Genomic DNA, 21,646 nt, shown 5'->3' on the forward strand with positions numbered 1-21,646 from the left:
TTGYACGGGAACGGGGAGCAAGGGATGTCACCCCAGAAGAGACAGGGTGGCAGCACACAGTGGGCTCGGGGAGCAGCAGCTGCAGCAAGGACCGTAACCTAGGTAATAACATGAAAAAGGGGCTCAGCAATAACATTTGAAAACAATGGCTTCAAGAGATATTAAATTCCAGCTGAAGCTACACTGTCCATTACAAATTATTCATTTAGCCCTGAATTAATCAGTAACCTTTCACTTTGCCACAATGTAGATATAATATAGGTCCAATTCTGCAATAAAGTCAGATTCTGGTGCAGCCCTAACCAAAGTTGATTGAATATTTAGGAATATCATGGGGTAAATGTTGGTAGATATTTTAAGATATAGGTGTCTTTAACAGTTGACACTCATTACAAAATAATTTGTATTATGCTTTTGAAAGAGATGAAAGAGAAAAAAAATCATATTCATTCAAATGGTTTGTGAATGGGTTTTCTTGTGCTTCTTGTCCAAAGTTTGTTTGGTACTAAGGAAGCACTTTTAGTATACAAAGTCTCCTGTCACATAGTCAAATCTTTACCTCCTCCTCCTCCTTCTGCCTCATAATGGGAAGCCGTAACCTCCTGTTTATGACATCATAAAGGCAGCATGACAAAAATTGCAGTCACTGGTAATGATATTGTTTGTTATGAAATCGTAAAGCATTCAAGTATATCTGGAATTGACTTTAATTAAATCTTGTAAAAGAATAAATTTTCAAAGCGCAAAGCATGCAGGACAATGCAGTTGCACTCTTCTAAACAAAGGCACTTCATGTTAAATTAATTTCCTCTTAAGTAGATTAATAACTCTCCCTGCTGTACCTCATTATATTTTCCAAACCAAGCCTGGAAAAAAAGGGAACAAGGCTAACCACCTACTATCATAAAAATTAATGATTATAAAAACTGAACAAAACTCCCACTGTGCCAGAGGATGGATAGAATATAAGGAGATTAATGGGGCATGGACCTTTTCACTCTGAGATCACTGCTTCAGATCTGGACCATCTCAAGAGCAACTAAAAATCTTTATTAAAAACATCTGATGGCTTATGTGAGTCTCAGTTCCCTAATGGACTTATAATTGATAATAAGTAGAAAATACATGTGAAAAATAATGTGGAATTTCTATCATCCAAAAGTATATCTCACACCTTTCTAAACTTCTGCTTTTCAAACAGATCCTCCTTTTCCATCAGTAGTGTCCTGTGTTCGATTTCATTCTTCCACAAAGTTATGGATGAAATGTGCCAGTTCCTAAGCTAGACTGTTTATTAGATTTGTAAGTGTTTATCTTACAATTCACACAAAGTCCTTAATTTCTGCTTTATGCTTTTCCTGGCTTATTTTTCATGCTGTACATAAGACAGAAAACCTAAAGACAAGAAAGTATGAGGCCTAAGTATGGCAAAGACTTTCTGTATACAAGGTGTACTATGTGGCTTTCTTGGACAGAAATAGGGTAAATCAACAAAGGAGCAGGAAAGAAAAATGTGTTGCCTTAGGGGAACACATACATGAGAAGTCCCAGAGAAGTCTATGACAGCTATCAAAGTTAGCCAATATATCCCTGTACAGTAATATCTGTTTACCAACTTCTCACTGTACAGAATTCCTTCTCCGCTTAGGAATATATGTTTGTTTACATAACTAAAATTAATGTTAATAAAAATGAATATTACTTGGATTCCCAACTCAATAAAAAGCAAAGGTCAGATTTGTATTAGCCTGCACAGTCTCAATTCTTTCCCATTGCATTTCTCTTCTGTTCATTGAATGAGGCAGGAATTCTGTGGGGAAAAAAAAAGTCATAAACATATATTTAGAGTCAACAACACACTGTGTATGCACAAAGTTTCTGACTCAGAGCTGCAAAATGGCCATGCAGATATATTTATTTCCTTACTTTTGGACTGTTTAATTTTATAACCTAAATGTCTTCAACCTGTGGCAAGGAGGTTATTAACTTGAAGAGGGAATGCGACTCTGGTTCCAGGCTTAGTTACTGAAGCCTGATCCAGTGTTGGATTTCCACTACTTCTTGCTAAAATGAAGAGCATCACTCCCATACTACCTCCGGAAGAGAAGCTGGACCTATATATGAGCTTTAGGAACATACTCAGGTCGGCAAATTGACTTATCTGGTTCTCCCCTCATCCTCTCTGAACTCAGCCCCAGTCCAGCTGCTCTGACAAGCCTCAGTGCAGTACTGTAAAAGTACTGTAAAAATAGAAGTAACTTGTTTCTCCTCTGTCTAAAGATTCAAATTAGATTAAACTTCAAAACACAATTCAATTTAATTATAAAAATCAGGTTTTCTGCCTTACATAACGACTTGATTGCATTGCCTGTGGTGAGGTGTTGAGCAACTGTATCTTCCCTAGATAGCCAAATGGAAATCAATCCAATCACCATTTACAAAAGCTTTTAAGGAAGWGCAAAGGCATGGAAGAGAATCAGGCCTGCGAGACTTCATCCAGCCTACCCATCCCCCAGCGTGCATCAACCTCTTTCTGTGTTAGGGCCCCATTAAAAACAAAAACAAAAAAACCCTCTAAAAAGGCTCCATTTCTTTTTACCAAAAATAACCACCTTGTTGTAACATATACTTAATAGAAGTAAACAGAAAAACAGTCTGCTATTCGCAGACTCAGTTGCAACAGATAACAGCAGTATCCTATACTGGATCAAAGCTCTGTAGCCATGCCAAGGAGTCAGTAATAAAGCTAATAAGGGTATCTCTGTGAGCAAATAAACACATGCAGACAGTTTTACAAAACATGCTGTAGCTCTTAACAAATAGGTCTTTCCTATTCCATCAAAAGTCTGCCATATATCCTTTATTTTATTAATTYTGAGTTGCATTTCTTCCATCCTGCATTCTTCATCTTTCATTTTATTTACTCCCTGCTCCAGTGAAGCAGTGAAAACTTTCTTAAGAAATAAAAGTAGCACCACTAGATTCATGTACACTCTAAATAACAGAAACATTTACTTTCTCTGAAGATAATATTAAGCCATAAGTTATTTCCAGTTTACAAGGAACTGATAAAAAAAACATATTAAAGAAGATAGCAGGATATAAGCAATGACCCTGAAATTTAAAGTGAGGGAAGAAACTGTTAACAAGCCAATCACCTGCTACCTTGCATGCAGCAAATAAGTGTTTCCAAAACCCAGCTTGTTATTCAAGAAATGTAAACCATTGGTTTGGACCAGCAAAGTCATGAGCTTGACTGGAACTATCACATGGGATGCTACAGCCACTCCATAAGGGTTTTTTTTTCGATATTGGATTACTCATCAAAACAATATTTCCATAAAATATTAAACATTTTTGAAGAAGGAGCACACCCGCAGCTATTGCTGTCTTTTCTATTGGCAAATACAGAGAGAAAATTAGCCAGTGCCAAATGTTATGTTCAGGCAACAATGAAGCCATACAATTCATATGTGATCAGAAAATATACAAGTTATTTTTCCCACAGAAAACTTAATCCATCAATATTATAGACTTAGAAAAAATGGTGCAAAAATGGACCTCAAATTATTCTAAGCTGACATCTGTGAGATGTTTTCTCTTATGTTTTTTAAAAATATTGAATAGTTGGCAATCCACAGTGTTCCCAGGAGATTTATTCCAGTACTATGTTATACTTACAACTGGAATATTTTTCCTAAAGTCTAAGCTGAATTCTTATTGCTGCAATTTAAACACATCACTTCTCATCTTGTCTACGATGAACCTGTAGGAAAGGTCATTTCTTCGTTGCAACAAAATTGTGTGCAACTCTGGGCAGTAATCATGTCCCTATTAAACACTTCTTAATTCCACCAGGCATTCACAATTTCAGTCATTTGTTACAGCTCATGTTGTTTCAGCTATCTCCAGGTGGTCCATATCTTTCCTGCAGCTCAGTGCCCAGAAGAGAACATGGATTCCTGTCAAAAACTTTCCAGTACTAATTAATGCAGTGGTATAACTTTACAGATCGCATATTTGTACAGTTCATTGCTCCTGCTAAATTATAGCTCCTTGYGTTGTGTTGATGAGCTTGGTATTATTTTCATATCACATCTCCAATCTATTAAGACATGCTGAATTCTAATCCTTCCCCCAAAATAATTTAATTCCCTCCTGCTTTTAAGTAGTCTGGAGCATCAGTAATAAGCTCTATTCCATCATTCAAGTAATTAATGAAAAATTTTAATAACACAAGATTCAGAGGTTCCTGTTTTGGACCTGTTAAGGGACAGACCCCCAACTCAGTACATCTTTCCACTTTGAGAAAATCAGTGATAGCTACTCTGTCTGTGTATTTGTCCAACCACTTTTGCACCCATACTACAGTACTTTTCTCAAAACCRTGTCTCAATAGCTCTCTTACAAGGATTCTGTGTGAGTGTCAAAAGCCTTTCTCATGCTATGATGTATGATATCTACAGTTCATCTCCGTCCAGAGATCTCATGTGTCCTAGAAAGAAGTCAGATTGGTTTGACAATTATTTGTTCAAGAATTATTGATGGAATTGAAGATAAGCTTCCTGGTTTATAATGCCCATCTCCTTTTCCCTTTCCCCCCTCTTCAAAGACAAACACTGTATTTGCCTTTGTCAGCCATCTGGTATTTCATATACCTTTTGGAAACTATCAGTGAGAACTTTTCTGAAATTGTCGCAGCAAATGCTTTACAAATCCTAAGAGGAAAAAGTTCTCTAAGGTTGTAATTATTTTCTCATGATCAATATGAGAAACAAATTTTACTATTTTTGAAAACATGTGTGACCCTGTTCTGCATCACAACGTTCCAGGACAGATAAACTTAATTTCTACTTTGCGACAGAGGAGACAGAGTGGGGCAGTGATCATACAAGCACATCAGGATCCGTATGACTTGTTTAGAACTGTCCACATGTAATTTGAGTTACCTAGAAAATATGTTAGAAGACAGGGAAAACTAAGGAAAAAGATTCGTGTGAAATGAAATGTTGCATTTGAAAAATTGTATAATGATGTTCTATCCCAAACCTAGTGGCAGGACTGGATAACCACATTTTCAATCATGGCTTTAGTTTACTTTTCAACATTTCATTTTCTGTTCATCCAAATCACAGACTTTGGCACATAAAACAAATAGTTTCATGATCACAGAAGCTAATGAAGCCTGATTTTTAAGGATTCGTGCCTATAGTTGACTCATGCTGTGACCATGTCTATTCTCCAAGTTGGGAGTACTTAAAAGGGCTCTCTTGCTTGTGGATTCTCTACTGTCCACTATCAAAGCAGTCTGAGCTGCAGCCTTTGCAGCAATCAAGATTCGTTGGTATTTTTTCCTATTCTTGCTCACAATTTTCATAAAATTATTTTATGACTACAAGAATTCTTTTCTTGCTTAAAAATTTAAATCAGATCAACTGATTTGCATCCTATTTCTTTTCTTCTCATTAACTAAAAAGAGAACCCAGTGAGAGTGAATCTTGCAATAAAACCTCTAAAGTCAGGTGAGACGATCCCACCATTAGCATATATATTTGCAGTGGACTGGAATAGTTTGACATTTTTCTGAAATATTCTGAGTTTTTCTCCCTTAATCATCAAGCATAATTCAATAGAAACAGTCTTCCTGCCACAAAACTGAAGAAGGCTAAAAAGTAAAAATATCACATCCTAGCAGAGATTTTTTTTTTTTCCTTGCCCTAGCTTTCACCTTCAGTGTCAGGAAACACAGAGAGAAAGAAAAAAACATGGACACCTAAGGACTTGTCAGCTCAAAATCTTCAGACTAAATTTCATCAGTTTCTTCTGTGAGTTAATAACATGGACTGTGGGAAACAGCAGGAACAAAGTTTTGCAGACAGAGGTAACCCTGGGATAACACAGCAGTGAGTTAACACAGCAAGACAGAGGATAACACAGCAGTGAGTTAAGAGAGCAAGACAAGACACTCAGCAGATTTTATTACTGAGTACAGGATTTTGAAATGCAAGACAGTAGGTCAGAAAATCAGCTTACAAATAGTTGCCAGGTATCACATGTGGAAAAGAAATTCAGATTTGTATTCATGGGAAATAGGATCTCCACAAGATTATCCCAGGGTACAGAAACATTGCAGAAAAGTAGGGGTATAATAGGAATGGGGAACCAATATGGATACTACCTTTCACTAAGTTTCAGAAAAAGAAAACTCACAATAAGTTGCGAAACAGAGTTTGTACTACCGGCAAGACACAAAATTTAAAATGATCCTGGATTAGCACAGCTGATTGGACCTTCCTATTGAAGCATCGGACTTAAAAAGAACAATATCGTGTTCTTTTTTACTGGCTAATAAAAGAGGCTTTTTGCATTTAAGATTCTTCTTAGCTTTTACCTGTTAATGGTTTGTCTTCATCTAGAGGTTCTTTTACAGCAATTCAGGCTGTGATTTTTACAGCCTACTTGCTACTCTGCATTGCTTCCTCCTGCAAACGTGCACAACGCTTAAAAGGCTCTTTTTGTGAAATACCTSAGTTTACTTTAAAAGCAGAATAAGCTAGCTCACATTTAGCATGGAGTGAAAGGCTACATCTACACCGGGAAACAAAAAAGGTCAGCAACTATTATTTGGCTCTGAGAATTGCATCCATACAGGTGAACTCTCTTTCCCATCCAAATAATCTGGCCACACATACTGTCTATGGGAATCACCCCTCGCCTCTGCATGCTGCTACATCATGACCACGCACTGTCTGGGGCACTTCCGACTGACACAGGCCAAAAAAGCATGCTAGGGACCATGCTAACCGTTTAGCAATATGATCACACACCAGTGCTCAGGGCTGTCCCCTGATGATGCTGAGTTTATAATCATGGAGCCAGCCAGAGCATAACGGGGAGTTAATACAGACTGGTTAGATGGTGTGATTTCATAGCCCACCTTACTGTACGCTAACTTCGCCTTGTAAGCAAGCCGCAGCCGGAGAACAAGAGCAAAAATCCATATTACAGGAGATAAGTAACATCAATGAATTTCTGATGGAAGATCTATGATAAAGTTGACTAATGACACAGAACAAAATCCGAATGTTAAATTCAAAATTGACAAAGCTTGAAATCAAAATCCAGCTTTGACATATCTTTGTGCTGACTAGGTCTTGAAGGCTTTAATAATTTGCTCATGTAAAATGACTTTATTAATATTTAAGCTCTAAGATGGGTAGGCATGTAGAAAATAATATTGAATCCATGGGGTTTTTTTATTTCCTCTTTAGTTGTGTTTTACAGTTGTAAATATGAATAGAGACATATGACATTTTATATTTACAGGATGCCTGGAATATTGAGGAAGCCCTAAATGACACCATCTGCGTGTTATATCATAAACACCTGGTTAGCTGGTTACTCTTTTAAAATGCAACTGCTCAAATCCATGTGCACACACACATGCACAGCCACATGATTGATTTTGCTTTAACAGACAGATATTAACTTGTTCTATATGCAGTATCAACAAAGATCCTACAAATTCCTTAACATCTGAAATGCAATGTGCTTATTCTTGAGTGTAATTATAATCTAGGGAAAATTTTAGAGAGGCAATTTAAAAACAAAAACATTTATGAGAGGTAATTAGTGTTTCTTTCACTGATTTCCATCTCTTTGTTCAGACACACATACACTCCTCATTCACAGGCGATCTCTTTGCATCAGCCTCAGCAGAACTGCCTTTCAGTCACCGAGACAGCTAGGCAACTGCGCGGGATTTTTTTTTTTCCCCAAAAAAGCTAATCCAAATATGTCCCTTTCCCTCAGAGTAGGAAGTAGGCAGTCACACTGAACTGAAATGCACCTGTTAACTGAAGTCACTCTGAAGTACACTAATTGGCAAAGATAGCTGATAAGCAGCATTAGAAATTGGTTGATTCTGCAGACCAGCCAATAATAGGGGTGGGGTGGGAGGAGGAGGGATTTTGTTTTGTTTTAAGAAACTCAAGGGAGTAAGAGAAATTACACTGAAAAAATAAAAGTTTAACAAAGCTTTTATGTATTTATTCCTTATTCTAGGACTGAATCAACATAGTTTTTATTCTGTAGCACCTTGAAATGGAAAGGGAGCATGAGAAAAGGGTGTGATAATCCAAATTAGGCACATCTATCCTATAAATAAAAGGATCAGAGTATGGGCCCAAGCCCTGGCCTGCAATTGTCCATACTGTTTGATTTTTAGTGAGCTCCATGACACAACATTGGTGCAGGCCAACTAGCTTCCTCATGGCTGTGCATGGTTTGGGGGTTAGCACAGGCCCAATAGACAATTTTTACGCAGTCATCCTGTTTTGGGGTGTAAGAGAATTCATATGAAGGGATATGATATGGGTCACGACAGTGGGTTTCAGGCCAGAGAACATACTCTGTCTCATTTTATTTATCAGTCCAGCCATAGCCATCATTTTTTATAGGAAAAAACATGAGATAGTATGATGGAAAGTGGGAACTGCCACATTTCTTTCTTAGGACATGGAGAAGGTTTATTTTCATTAAAAGAGGAAAACAAACCTAGAGCTAAATCTGAGTAAGCCCAGAACCTTTTTAGGAAAGTCTGAGTAGAAGTAGGACTGTCCATCCTTTTCCTTTGTATGTTAGACCACAGCACTCCATTTATTTTTTTTTCTAGGTTGTCATTATCTCATGCTCGTTATCTCAGAACACATCATTTTTCTGTTTAGTTGATACTCAGAATATGGCTATAAAACCGTATTTAATCTTAAATCCGTTCAGTATTACACTGAAAGTTTCTTTCCTGACATTCTCTGACAAGCCCAAAGAAATCCAAGTGTTCATGCCACCGCAAAAAGCCATGGAGAGGACAAAGGTTTCCTCTTCTGAGCTCCTGGACTTGCATGGGTACGAACGCTGTCTGCTGTGTTCTGCAGAGAGAGCAAGACATTATCGTAGCAGTAATGTCTGGGTGTGACTACTAATAACACTTAAATACGGAAAAGAGCAGCTCATCTATCAACGAATGAGGTATTAAAACAATTTTCCTACGTGCAAAGTGAGATGGGGATTGGCACTTCAAGGAGAAAGTGCCACCGAGTGCAGGAGCTCTGCACCACTTCTGGGTTGCAGGATCAGCCTCTGGGGCCCTTGCAGCCGCTGGTCACACGGAGTTGCCCTGCTGCCACCTACAGATGAGCACGCAGCATGGCAAAGTCCTCAACCTTTACAGAAAGGGAATACGAGCTCTGCAAAAATGTGTAGGAACTATACAAACACAACTGGAACTTACTGAAAAGTGAATGAGCCAATTTTTCTCAGAAGAGAAAAAGCCCATGTGTTTAAAGAACAGAAGTTTCAGGAACCAGATTAATCTGGGGACTGATTTTCAGATATATGATCTTTCATCTCTGGGTCACCAGCTCAAATTCAGCTACTAACAGGTCATCATCCTATAGAGGCTCTTGTTCGTATGTGTGAGAGGTAAAACTTTTGCAGTTCATAATGGTGAAATACCTAATTCTGATATCCTCAAAAGTGAAACACTCTCTGCCATCCTAACATAGATCCCACTAGCCTTAAAGATGGCATAATGAAATACATGTTCATGCATAAATTCATAGAAGAAATTTTCCACAGCTAACATGAGAAATCTCGTATATTCAATTGCCCTTAAAAAAAGAAAACAGGAGAGCTTAAGTAAAGTCCATCCTGGGAAATAGTAACATGTGAGCTGAACGTAGGCTTGTTTAAACTGTGATAGCATAACATTGTGACTGAAGTCCACAGGGAAATAGGAGATATGCAAACAAACTGTTGAGGAAGAGAAGAATTACAAGACCTTAAGTTCCACATGAAATTTGTCCTGAAATGTAGAGGTGACCCTTTTATTAATTTGCACAGAGAAAAGTTTAATAATGTTTGTAATTTTCTTACAAACATTTTAGACTCCATATTCAAGGCTAGGTGAAACCTTTTGGGTGAATAAAGTTTATGCAGCTCCAGCTGAATCAATAATTTTTCATGTACAATAAGCCAGGATGATGCAGTAAATCACAGAAGAAAACTTTCCTCCAATTTTCCTTAACTTTTAGATCAAAAACTGTGCTGCTGWTTTTTTAATCTTTGTTTAATATTATACATAAGATAATGGAAGATATATCTCTCTCCTTAAAAACTAAACTGTATTTTTGACAGTAAATTATTATTCATCCAAAAGTTATAAACAGAGGTGCTCAGAAAAAATTGTGGGGGGGGAGGGGAGGAAATGGTGTACTTTATATGTAAAATGGAGACCTTTTATTGAATTTCTTTTGAAGAAATACTCAGGCAGATACACACAAAATATTAAGTGGAAACGTTAGAAAAAATGGCAAGGAACCAAAGTCACTAAAAGACAGCCCAAAACCCAGAGCTCCAACAACTCATTTCTTTGTTAGTACCAATTAGTGTGATTTTTATTATAAGTGAAACATTATCTGGCTGTCTAAGTTTCATTCACTGCTGAATTATCTATTAGCAAAACCAAGACAAGGACACTGGAAAGATACCAGATAAAGGTGAAGCAGCTTCTCTACCACCTTGCTAAAAATGATATAAATTTTTTAAAGGTCATTTCTAAAAACCTAGCTACCACTTAACACATTTTACTATAAATAACTGTGGAATTCTTCGCCATCAATAGACCTAATGTGTTTCTATGTGCTACAGCCACTCTTATTTCAGGTACAATTCTCTTCATCATCTCTTCTCTTCATGCATATTGCCCTGGACTGAAAAATGCATCCTAAAAGAAATGAAATCCTGGGATCTGAAATTGCGTACTTTCTATGGAAGATTTTAGTTAGGGAATGGTGTAACTGAAGATCCAAAATTGTACAAAGATCATAAAAATGCAATAAACCTCTTCAGCAGAAGCAGCGACCACACACCCATTGTTCTGTTTTATAAAACCATCTAGCTTCTTCTGCACTAGAAAAAAAGATAAATAGAAAGTTTCCTTTTTTAATGTGCCTCCAGCATTGATAAAAAGGAACATTTTTCAATTTCTTTACATCTTGTTTACTGTCAGTAAATATTTGGCTAAGAAATCACTCAGTCACCAATGATAAATTCACCAAGTGTCTACTAGAATTAACAAATATAATAGTTTAATAACAAATTCATATTAAATGATAAATAATTTTTCAACAACTGGGCAGTTATTTTAGTGTTGTCACTTCCTAACTTGGATGTGACAAAACAGTTAATGACCAATAATAAAGCCCCAAAAATCTGATTTACATAGGGAAGTAGGGTTATGTTATTTCTTCTGGAAAATAATACCAATACTGTTGTTGTTTTTTACCCCTCTGTTGTTTCCTTTAAAACTGGGATTGTTCCATTTAAAGCCAAATTTATCTCTATTTTTCTTTGCCTCAGAATTTACACTTTACATTTTCCATTGCTATAAGTGAGAGATAAAACATGAAATTGAGTTTATGGAAAATGCTGGGTTTTTAAGTCAAAGTAAGGAAAGTTTCATCACCTGTATATTTTTCCAGGATTACCATAAACCTCATTTTGTGACATTCTTTCCAATATTATTTTCTATATTGGCATGACAGGCTGACTGCTAAATCCAAGTTATCATGAACAAAGTCTCTATCTTTTATTTCACTTTTGAGCTGCACAGAGGTGCTTAGCGATACAAACTTCAATTAAGTTTCATACAAGAACTATAACATATGATGCTACAAATCTACTGAAAACCATAACAGAGACCGGCCAGGAAGAAAGTCAAATCATATCATCTTACGCCTTCAGTAGCACATTTACTTAACACTGCAGCAGGAGGAGGGAGGCAAATATCCTGTTTCAATCAAAATATTTGGATTATAATATGCCATGTTGCATGAGGATTTATATTTCTCAGATCTGGCAGAATCACAAATTCAAAGTCACATATTTAAAGAATGTCAATGCTATACTCTTTGTATTTGGTGGAGTGTATTGAAAGATTACCTGACTCTATTTGAAAGTTCTTCTCATTTGTTATAGAAGTAAAACGTGCTACAAGAAGTGAAATCATCTGCTGATGAAATCAAGTATACATCTATTTTATGTTTCTATATGACAAGACCAAATCACTTATTTATTCTTCTCCACTTAATCTTCTTTCTGGCATTGCTCCCCAGCAATCTTTCTCCATCTCCTCACACTCTCCCAAGTTTTACAACTTCAGTTTTCAAGTCAACACACTCACTGACTGATTAGCCTGATCCACTTCCTCACCTTTTACCTCCTCGTTTGATTATTAATCCAGGGACTGTTCTCTCCTACACCAAAACAACAGAGAGCTTGAACATTTTCTTTAACAAGGCTGTTCCATCTCTTACTTCTCCGTTTTTGTGTTCTTTCATTTGAGCAGAAGGACAGGTCCAGGTGAGAAGACTATTCAGCAGAGGAGAGGGCAAAGATGGGGTCAGTGGACTGGATGTCAAGAAACAGCCTTTAACAGATACAGTCAAATTGCATATTAGAATAGGCCACAGTCCAGCATTGAGGTAAATTTAAAGCATAATAACATGTTTAAATCTAATCCTAGGCTACAGGTCCTCCTAATCTGGATCCTGAAATTCCTGAATAACCCTAAATCAGTAATCAAAAGATACCTTAAACCACCATATGCATCTTAAATTTAAGGCAAGGCTTTTCACAATGAAGCACTGGGTTAAGAAGTGGGATACGTTCCCCCAAAAGGCTGTGAAAGCAATGTGCCTGGAAATACTCAAAATTCAAGATGGAGAAGGCCTGGACAAGCTGACCCAGCTTTGAAGCTGGCTGTGCTTTGAGCAGCGGATTGGACTAGATGACCTCCAAAGGCTGCTTCCAACCTTAATTATGTTATGATTCTACTATAGCTGAGAGATGGCTAGAGAACTGACCACAGGAACATCATTATTCTTAGCTGCTTCTGCTTGGGTTTAGGGCAAGGAAGATTGAATGAATACTGCAAGGTTGTGGATTCTAAATGTCCAGCTTCTAAAGTGGCTTGAGGRCAAGTTTTACTTCATTTGCCAAGAGGCAGGAGACTACCTAATGTGAGATGTCAGAACCTGGAAGCATCCTCAACTCCTGGAACAGCTGAAAACCCAAACCAGAAACCCCAAAGTTGTTTATTCTTATCACAGATGGTTTTGGCCCTAGGGGAGAATATGGATTGGACAGCCTTTCCTTCTGAGATTGTCTGACAATTTATTTAATATACTAACTCGAAGAACCCCAAACCAAGCTAAATATAACACTTCTTACAAAAATAATAATAATAATAATATTTCATTAAGGCCTAGTTTCATAACAAATAATGTTATATTACATTCAACATTCAACAATGCTGTGAGCAACTGAAGCTCTCCAGACTGTAGCTGTAGTTGTTTGACCTATGGAGTATGGCAACATTAATTATTTTGATGGGTTTTATTATATTTGTTTATTTGAAAATAAATATGGGATAGTCCATTATAAAAGAGGAAAAGTATTTTCTTTTCAAAGGAGTTTTGGTCTTTATCCTATAAGATCTGACTTGTAGAAGCCTACATTCAAACATTCCTTGAGAAAAAAAGTCAGTGAAATAAAGTTTGTTAACTCTGAAACGTAACCTTAAGAATTAGTTTAACAGAGCTGCTTATTGAGATATCTTTTATGATTATGCTTTATGCTGACAACAGTTTTAAATTAGAGGGTGCAGCTGATGGATTGAAATGAGCTAATTCAATTTATAAATGCAGATTGCAGAAAAGAAATAGCTTATTTCAGGTCCAAAATGCATTTTATTCTACCTTAATTAGAAGAATATGTAAAGTAAGCATGGAGAAAATAGCTTTCAATTTACCATAAAAAGTAAAACCAGTAGTTTATAAGATCAGTCTTTAAAACAAGAAATGGACCAATTTAGAGTATTGTTCATTATTCAATACATATGTTTCTATATGTATCAGGCAAATTCTCTGAAATTAGATTCAGAAAGATCTGCTCATTTTCARCTGCTTGAGCAGCAGAAAAAATGGCTAAGTGCACTGTACATGACATGGGCAGGAATTACTTCGTTACAGTTTATAATATTGATCTTCCAGGCAAATATTAATCCTCCTGACAAAAACTAGCCTGTTGGATTATTTCTCTAGCAGAAAAACGAAATATTAAACCCTCTTAAGTACTCATAAATGACATTGTCTATGGGATGACTGCCTGCTTCACTGACATTAGTCTTGAGAAGAGAGAACATGAGCAGTCTGAGCTAACACATCAGGTTGTACATATAGAAGATGGAAAAGATTTATATCTTCTGTGATGGGAAGAAGAAGGACACATTTTGTATGTACTAACTTGTGAATTACCCCCTGTCCTCTCCATGACTGTTGTATTAGAATCAACCTCTACCAACATATCTGTGACTAGAAGGATGTCTATATATGCTAACTGAAATAAAACAGGTGCTGACCAGAAACAGCAGATTATGTTCTAGAAGGAACATTACGACAGACCACATCTTTCCTTCAGTTCCTTTTCTGTTTCACTATAGCCTGTACGGAAGAATACTATTAAACTGGTTTAATTCCCAAAGTCTCACAGGAGTAGGAATTGCACTGTGCTTGAGCCAAATTCTTTGACTGTTGAAGGCTTTTATTAGCAGGCATTTTATTTCAGTTCACACATCATCACAAATACAAAAAAAGACCTCAGTCTGGATGTCCTAGTTTCACGAAGAAAATTCTTCACTGAATTCATGAAGAAAAAAGCAATACCAAAGAATGTCCTGTTACTTTGGGTAGTGGACTGTTTGGAAACCTTTATTTTCTTTTTCTGTTGTCCGAATTCAGACTCTTTTGTCACTCCTGGATATTTTCAGATGATGTGTATTTATTTTGTTCTTTCTGTCAAATATGTTTACCTTCACACTCTTATAGCAAAGGAATATTTAAAAGGTGCAAAACTAATGAAGCCTACTTGCTGATTATTTGGCATAAAATTTAACAGTCTTCCATTCAAAGCTTTTCATTTTCAGCATTTCTTTTTAAAAATTCTCTGAAACACACTGTGTTTCGTTAGCGTCTCTCAAAGCTTCTGAAGAACACCTCTTGTTAGCATAAGATGAAAAGAAGGTTCTGTTGTGCACTCAGAAAAACAGACACACCTCAGAGTTTATAGACTAAATAAGTAAGTTAACCAGTATAACACATCAAATGAAGATTCCTCTATGCACAAGAGAGAAAACTATCTCAAAGGCCTTTATGGAGTTTCTCTGTCCTCTACTGTGACCGACCAATAACCCCTACAATGGGAGAAGGCTCAGAGGGTGAGGTGCCCCATGAAATTCAACAATAGTGTAGGATACGGCTCATTAATCCTTGCTGTTGCACAGACAACTGACTTTATCTCAACACAAAGGGGACCAGAGGGTGACCTTTGTTTTAGATAAGCAGCCATAGCCATTAATTGGACCAGGTGTAATGTTTCTTCCTGAAGTTGATCAAAAGAATGTGAATGTCTCCCTGAGATTAGCCAGACCAGCATGGGGGAAGTGTTTACGTGGCTCAGCCCAATATAGGGTATAAAACCTCAACAACTACCAAAGGAATTTCAAAGAGAGTAACGGGCCTGAGCTGACTTCAACCCATGTATTCCTTCCCAGCGACTGGGGACACCCAGCATCGTGATGGTGAGCATGTTATAGAGACCGATAGCGGCAATCACATTGGTATTGTGATTGGACTGTATAAGAGTACACTTGTACTGTGATTTCAGTATATTGYTGTATCACTCTGCTAAATCAAAAATCCCGTGTAACATCAAATAACTTCAAAATAAACTTTTATACTAAACATTGCACTCTCTGTATGTGTGAAATATCTAAAAGAACCTGGTCAGAGAGTACTGGACACTGACATCTACACATGGAGGACAAAGATCTACAGAGCAAGCGTGGGAGGACAGAGCTGTAATTTGAGCATGGGTGCAAGGATCTGCAAAGCTTTCAAAATAATGCTCTAAACTGCTTTTCGAGGGAGCCCCCAGCACTAGCACCCTGATGTAGCACCTATTCAAACCTCACACTGCTTGAGGACCAGTGTAAGGCTACACCTGAGGCTGGAGAGGAGAGTGCTGTCCCCTCTCACCAACCTGGTGCAAGTAGTACATAGTACAGATTTCCCAAAGTAAACAAATCCTTGAAAGGGAACTAAGTCTTTGAACAAGAATAAGAAATAGCAGTGACCTTGCATTGCCATAGCCAGACATTTACTATTTCAAATGCAATTCATACTACCTGGAAGCTAGGAAACTGCCTTTCACCAATAAGCTGAGTCACTACTACTGGCTTGGTTCACTTCTCCCTGACAGTGCTAGAAATGAGAAGCAGCTGAACTGAGATTCATGAGAAGGACTGGATAAACATAAAAAAAAACAAAGTTTCTGGAAATATTCAGCTGTTCCTACCAGAGTTCATGTTGAAAACCATCCTTTGAACTTACATCACATTATGAGAGAGCTTTGTGAGCTCTCTCATAGCGTTTGAGATTTGGCTATTGCGTTTTTCAGCCAGGCCAACTGGAAATCTGTGGCTAAGAAAAGACAAAATATAACTGCTTTATAGCATTTCTTAGTTGCCAATTCAGCTGAATATTTTTTCATTGAAYATCGTTTCCTGTTCAAAGCAATAGTAGGGGTGAATATCCTGCATCTGTGTGCACACGTCTCATCCATGAAGGAAATAATTTGCTCCTGAAGCTTTAAACATCCCCAGTCACTTAGAAGTTATGACAGCAAAATGATTATTTTTTAATAAAATGAACAGCAATGACCATTCCTACTAAATAATTATTATAGGCACACGGTAGCCATGAGAGTAAGGAAGCATTCCAATTATCCTAGCTTGTCATAGGAGAAATAACAATCTCAAAAGTAATACAGAGTATGCTAGATTAAAAATTATGTTGTCTGCCTACCATTATTATCAAGAAATGCAAGATGCCCAGTATTCCCGATAGCCAGAGGTTATTACAAGAATGGTAAATGGCAAAAACTCTGTGGAATTCATACCTTCTCCCTCTGCCTTACAGAAAACTCATAGTGTGACTTATAGGGCAAGTGGTAAGGCTGTCCCCTCCCCCAACTAAAAGATGCTGAGAAGGACACTGAAGAGGTATCAGAGTGAACAGAGCAAAAGAAAGTTAGTTTTGCATGTATTCCTTGACTTCATAAAGCACAGCTGAGGGTCCCAAATACATGCTATTAGAAATATATATTACAAAACTACATGTGGGTCTGACATCACCAATGCTTTAAAGCACAGGAAAAGCAGGACCAAAGCAAGCCTGTAGCAATGGCCGGATGAAGCAAGAATCTGACATAAGGAGCCCAGAAAGTGAGGTACCCAGAGCTGACCGGACATGATGTGCCATCCTCAATTGCATGATCATCCTCAGCTAACACAATTCACAAAGCAGACTTTCTGTGTGAAGACAAGAACATACTCTGAGCTCATCAATCCACAAAAATAGGAACAAGGAACTTTCATTTTCCAACATGACCACAAATCATTGGTTTTGTCCAATGATGAGATTAAAAAAAAATCACTTGCCTGGAAAAGTACATGAAATGGAGGTCAGAGATTACACCTGGCCCAAGGTCGTGCCTCCTCCACCCCTCTTGCAGGGAAATTGTGATGTATTGACAGAAGAACAACACATTCAAGCATCTGGGGAAGTTCAATATTACCACTCCCAAGCATGTTTTTATAGTAGTTCCAGACCTCCCCCTTAGTAATCATCTAAACCATTTTATTTGTTTTATATCTTGCCATTTAAGACTAAACTCAGAAATAAACCTGTCAACCTTACCTCTGAAACATGTAAGCTTAGGTCATAGCTTCTTGTGCCCAGGGTTCTTCAACATATCCTCACATTCTTAGTGATCTTAGTTTTGTCCTTTGATATTATTCTTGCTAGAAGAAAAACAGGACTAAAGAAGAAATAAGTASTGGAATGAGACAGCAAGATATTCACTACTCTGCCTCATATTGCCTTCAGAATGAAATCTCTAATGATATATGTGAATATGCTATAATAAAAACTGTATTTTTTATGCAAGATTACCTAGTACAACACAGGTTTCAATATRTTCAAACCCTGCTGTCATAGAATGATGCTATTATTTGCAGTATAAATTGTTTACTTCTGAAATGCACAGCATGAAATATAGCAGAACCCTGGCTAGTTAACATTTTGGGATGACTCCTGCTAATATTTTCTAGTTTTGCCAGCAATCCTCCTTTATTTTAGTAATTTATGACACAATTATGGGTTTAAGATTTCTACCTTTCCCTCCCCAACCAGTTCAGCTATGAAGATTTTACTCTACTTCCCAAATGAAATGGAACCCATTTCATTCTAAAAAAGTATATAACCTCTCCTGGAGTGTCCAGCATTTCCAGTGGACTGTATTCTGAAAATAAAAATACACAACAATATTAAAACTGTGTGCTCCACAGATCAAAATTCAGTTTATGCAACCTGGTAAAAGGAAATTACAGTTGTAACACTCTCTTTGAATACCGGTTCCAATTAAAAAAGAAAAACAAATTGTCGGTTTAATTTTTAAATCCATGAATCTTTGATATTGATTTCATACACCCACCTAGCTGATAGCTGTAGTGTGGGCAAGTTTGTAGGCAGATAACATTTGAGAAAGCATATTTGTTGGAAAAAATATAAAGGMATAATACACTTCCTAGTTAGCTTCAAAATATCTATGTCTTCTAAGGACTAAAAAAGCATGGTATTGAGTGCAGAATCCTTATAACACGTTTTTCAGAAATCTGCAGATTAAGAATTATTAACAGAAATTATTGAACAGTTATTTGTTTGCAAACAGACTAAAATTACCTGCAAAGGGGAATTAAGTGGCTACAGCATTTAATAAGTATTTTCTCAAATCTACTCTAAACGTAACATTAAAGATGAAATGTAAATAATTAAAGTAAAAATACTTAGGACTTACAGTACTTCTCATCCACAGTTCGTAAAGTATTTGAAAAGATACTTTTAACAGCCTCAATTTACCAAACAACTTGCTAGAACCAAGACCTTGAATTTAATTTGCTTGAGTCTAAATAATGTCTACACAGATATGCTATCACATATTTGATATATACTCTATTGTTTATTATTGATCAGCAAAATTGAATATAGCAATTTTACCATGGAGGGAATATTATTGTTATTAATTATATGGATCACAATAGCACTGGACAAGCAAAGGGGAAGAGGAGACCGATTATATTTTCCTCCAAACTCTTGTCTCCTGTGATGCTGCATTTAAACAGTCTCCTCTGTCATTTTTCAAACACTACCAAAAATATTTTCTTTAGCATGAAGAAACTTCCTTTAATGCAAATGAAACTATAATAGTGACCCTATCTGCCTTTACTAAAGTGTTTTTAATACAGGGAAAGGACATTTTAATTTATTTTCAGGATGTTCATACAAATTTGGTTAAGCACATATGCCACGGATAATGAGATTTACTTCCAGCTAAAAAACAATCTCTCAAGAACAGAATTCTCATGTTTTCCCTTCTTTCTTAATATTTTTCTTTAATGCTTCTAGCTTTTAAAAAGCAAAACACTAGTTTTAAAGGCGTTCTGAAGAGGTTTCCCACCTCAGAAATGAATGAAGTGCACACACAAATAGCTAAGATCTGTCATACATCTAGTTACAATTTGTGGTTAAATCACAGGCCCAGGAGATGAAGGGCTTATTTATTCTGGTAGGTGCAGGCAGACTTTGTCCCTTGTCTGCCTGAACTCCAACCATATGCTAGCTCTGCTTCAGAACAGCAGCACCATGACCAGGTTAAAATGCCCTGTTTAAAGGCTGATATGTTAATGAAGGAACTGTGCCATGCCAGAATGATCAAAGTGCCCAAGCAAGGGAGTCTGGCCAGCCTGGAGGATGAGCTGCCCAGCTCACAACCTATCTGCAGCCACATGAGACCGCAAATGCTCACGTATATGACTGAGGTTGTCTTGCCCCTGGTGGCTACGCAGGCAATGAAATGGATCGGCAGGAGAAAGGAAAGTGAAGGTGGTACCTAGGTGTCATGCTCATATCCATCGAGTGGCAACAATATCTGGTTCTCATTTCTAGGAATTTCTATTAAAAATAAATAAATAAATAAATAAATAGGAGTAGATTATCTGTGCATGCCATCTTCTGTATTTTGCAGACAGGTATTTAAGTACCGAGGAAAAGCAAAGGACAGAAAAGGGAAATGCAACGCCATAGCAATTTCAAAATCCAAAATAATTCAAGAAGCAAAGATAATTAATCCCACACTATTGACTTCTTCAGACCAAGTCCACCTCCTATTCCTGCTAATGCTTATTGACATAACAATATGGATTGCCCCAACTCAGTCTGTTACCCAAAAAAGGATGTTCCTCTACAGTCTACCCCAGCCTAAATAATCATTACCCTGATGCTCAGAAAGAAGGCCGTGCCAGCAGATGTGTTCAAGGCTTCAAACCTTGATGCAACTGTCTTCATTTCAGTGCACTGTGCCTCATCTCACAGAAGTCCTGAAACAGTTTTCTTTTAGAAAGCGTGAAATGACCTACAAGATTCACATATGAATTGCATTAAAAAAAAACAGCTTTCTAGATAGAACCGTTCTTTTCCTTTCGAAACCATCTCTATCTTTCTTGCCCTTGTGTTCTTCACTCTAAGGCTCCAGGCTAAGTCTTGCTGATCAGGCAAGACTGAGTAAACTAGCCAGGTTATACAAGCTTTTCCCAACGTGTTTTTAATTGTCACAGCCCTCTTGAAACACAGCTACCTTTAACAGAAATGCTCCCAAATATTCCAAAACATGCATGCAAATCAAACTGCTCAGATCTCCTCACTCCAATATAAGTGCCAATACAGGGTCTAACCCATAAGAGACTATCGCTGTAGAGGTCTCGGGAGCAGAGGAAAGGCAGCTCTTCTCCTTTGTCAGGTTTTAGAGCAGGTGAATCATTTAATCTCTCCATGCAATTACATCTTCCTCTTGTCTACTTAACCTCTGGATCAACAACTGTTTTTGTGACACACAACATGCTCGTTGCACAGTGTGTCTGGACCTCAAGTATATCACAGAATCGCACAGAATTGCTGAGGTTGGAAGGGACCTCTGGAGATCATCTAGTCCAAACCCCCTGCTCAAGCAGGGTCACCTAGAGCACATTGCACAGGATTGCATCCAGGCGGGTTTTGAATATCTCCAGAGAAGGAGACTCCACCACCTCTCTGGGCAACCTGTTCCAGTGCGCTGTCACCCTCACAGTGAAAAAGTATTTCCTCATGTTCAGATGGAATTGTCTGTGTTTCAGTTTGTGCCCTTCCAGCAGGTCAACCCCCAACCTGTACTGGTGACTGGCGTTATTCCTCCCTAGGTGCAGGACCCTGCACTTCCCTTTGTTGAACTTCATGAGGTTCCTCTCTGCCCACCTCTCCAGACTGTCCACGTCTCTCTGAATGGCAGCACAGCCCTCTGGTGTATCCGCCACTCCTCCCAGTTTTGTATCATCAGCAAACTTGCTGAGGGTGCACTCTGTCCCTTCATCCAGGTC

The sequence above is a fragment of the Apteryx rowi genome, unplaced genomic scaffold, assembly GCF_003343035.1.
Source record: "Apteryx rowi isolate R43461 unplaced genomic scaffold, aptRow1 scaffold_114, whole genome shotgun sequence".
In the NCBI taxonomy this organism is placed as follows: domain Eukaryota; kingdom Metazoa; phylum Chordata; class Aves; order Apterygiformes; family Apterygidae; genus Apteryx; species Apteryx rowi.